At 38.8% G+C, this 2700-nt stretch overlaps 1 non-coding gene across 1 annotated transcript; it reads left to right on the top strand.

Moving 5' to 3' along the window:
- Positions 1 to 943: 943 nt before the first annotated feature.
- TRNAI-AAU (transfer RNA isoleucine (anticodon AAU)) lies at positions 944 to 1017 on the top strand. The gene has a single exon. It is a non-coding gene; the product is annotated as a tRNA-Ile (tRNA).
- Positions 1018 to 2700: the final 1683 nt, after the last annotated feature.

The following is a 2700-nucleotide window of genomic DNA, read 5'->3' on the forward strand; positions in this document are numbered from 1 at the left end:
CTGTACATAAACAATATGTACAACAGTTCTGGGACTTGTGCATGTGCTTGACTTTGTACTTTTCTTGTTGGATGGAGTACCTCTCATTAATAGCATTGGTCTTCCCTAGGAGGCTATTGATTCAAACAGAAAAATATTCTTCTCTTGCTTCAGACTTTATCCTTACATAAGTGAGAAGTTGATAAAGAGATTTCTTTAGGACTTTTCAATTTTCCTATACAATCTGCTGATGGGAGTGTAAAGCTGATTGATTTAAAAAAACTGTACAGAAATCCTGTAAAGAAGATAGTAAATGCCACAACATTTTCAAAATATTCCTGTGGCACTTTATCATGTTGCTTTAGAATTTAATTTCTTTCTCATTAGAATCTGTATGAGTTTCCTATAGATTTTTCTGGAGGTGAGTTGAAAGTATTTGATTATTCAGTGCTAATGCACTGTAATACATAAACTTGTATATCACTACATAGCAAACATTAACACAACTGCTTCAGTCAGACTTTGATGCACTGCAGTTTCCCAGGCTCTCCCTGGAAAATAATAATATCTTTAAGGAACTCCAAATAGAATTAAGGGCTTTGGGATGATTGCCTCCATGACCATTAGTAATGGAGATGAAAAGAAAATGTAAAGTATGTAGCTTATACGCAAACTGATGCTGCATGTACTTCTGTCAGAAGTTTCTTATTTTTTTGTAGACCTGATTCTGCAAAAGATTGGGTACTTTCTGGGATTTCCACAATTTGGCATCTCCCAGGCTGGCAGGCTAATGGGGAAAAGGAAACAAATGCTTGAACTAATGTGACCTAGAGCTTTCGTGAACTATATGGCCTTCTGATTGACCAAACCGAGAGTGTAACACTGCCTCTGTTACTTAATAGCAGAAAGAGAGAAGGAGTAAAACTATCCACATTCCAAATGGGATGGAAAAAGCTGCCAGCATGGCCGGTTAGCTCAGTTGGTTAGAGCGTGGTGCTAATAACGCCAAGGTCGCGGGTTCGATCCCCGTACGGGCCAGTGTGCTGTGAAAGGTCTGAAAAAGAAGTTTTATGAGGAGCGACTGAGGGAACTCGTTTTTTTATCCTGGAGTAAAAGGAGGCTGAGGGGAGATCTTATTGCTCTCCACAACTACCGGAAAGGAGGAGCTTCTGGTCAGGTGGGTGTAGGTCTCTTTTCCCAAGTAGTTAGCGATAGGACGAGAAAAGATGGCCTCAAGTTGCATCAGAGGAGGAAAAATTTCTTCACGGAAAGATTGGTCAGGCATTGGAACAGGCTGCCCAGAGGTGGTGGCGTCACCATCCCTGGAGGTGTTCAAAAAACTTGTAGACGTGGCACTTTGGGACATGGTTTAGTGGGCATGGTGGTGTTGGGTTGATAATCTTAGAGGTCCTTTCCATTCTTAATCATTCCTAGTTTTATTAAAAAATAATCCAGCCACCAAGCCAGGAAAGATGAAATTAATTATTACTCTACCCTTAATTGGTTTAGTGGTGGACTTGGTGGTGCTAGGTTAATGGTTGGACTGGATGATCTTAAAGGTCTTTTCCAACCAAAATGATTCTATGATTCTATAAAAATCGCACTGTGAAGACTTGTTTATCTGTCTTTGCTGAGGTTGGAATGCTGCACCTTTTGACTTCAGAATTCTTCACTCTGCCATTTGACTGTGTTTAATTGCAACTTTTTCATACAAGTGCCCTATTGAAACACAGTACAAATCTGCTTTATGTTTTTGCTGAAAGTATGATAAATAGACACCAAAAACCAGCCCAGTCTTCAGCTGGGATTTTCATTTTCTGGTTTCAGTTTCAATACATCCATGCTTTTAGAAGTCTGCAGGTATTTTTTCAAAAATATCTACTGTGAGTTTCTGATTCTGTCTTTTCGATACCAGGATCAGCTTTTCCACAGTTGTTAGTGTTCCTTCCTTATTCACATGCAGTCCTTTCTCTTCCAACTCTTAGCTTTGCTTTGTTTTGTCAAATCATTTTCTTTTTTTGATCTCATGAACATAAGAGGCAGTGGTCTTGTGCAGTGCATTGGTGCTGGAAGCTGCTGTAGAAAGGTGAATAAGAACATAAGAATATGAATGCAATAGTTGATGAGTACACATCTCTTTTAGCCTCTCCTGAATATTGAAGGCATGCTTAATTGAGGAAGTAGCACAATAGGTTGCTAGGAAGTTACACACTTCACTTGTGATGGAATTAAAGCTTATGTTCACCTTTTTCTCCTCTTTTGTGTAGAAAACCAGTCTTCTCTGCTGAAGAGAATTTACTTTTACCTTTGGGGCAGCTACCACCCCCTATGCTGGAAGTTACTGTTGAGATGCAGCAAATGTGAGAAAGTGCCTATTGCACAACCTGAGGGTCTTAAAAACAGTGAACAAATAAATATTCAGAAGATGTGTTATTCCAGTCAGGAATTGTAACAAAACCACTTATTTTTAATGTTTATTTCAGTTTTGAAAGAAAACTTAGACACTATGCAACCCAAAGGTGTACATCCTGGGCTGAGGGGGATAATTATAACCTCACAGGGAATTTTAATGCTTGTCTTCAATATTCTTGGTAAGAGTTGGGCAAGTACATCTTCTTGGGATCTTTAAAAAAGTCTTCCATGCTTTTTTGGGAGGTTATGCCAAACAAAGACTGGAGAATGAAATTTTGTATTTGTCTTTATAAAAATATACTAACCACA

The sequence above is a fragment of the Pelecanus crispus genome, chromosome 1 (genome assembly GCF_030463565.1).
Source record: "Pelecanus crispus isolate bPelCri1 chromosome 1, bPelCri1.pri, whole genome shotgun sequence".
In the NCBI taxonomy this organism is placed as follows: domain Eukaryota; kingdom Metazoa; phylum Chordata; class Aves; order Pelecaniformes; family Pelecanidae; genus Pelecanus; species Pelecanus crispus.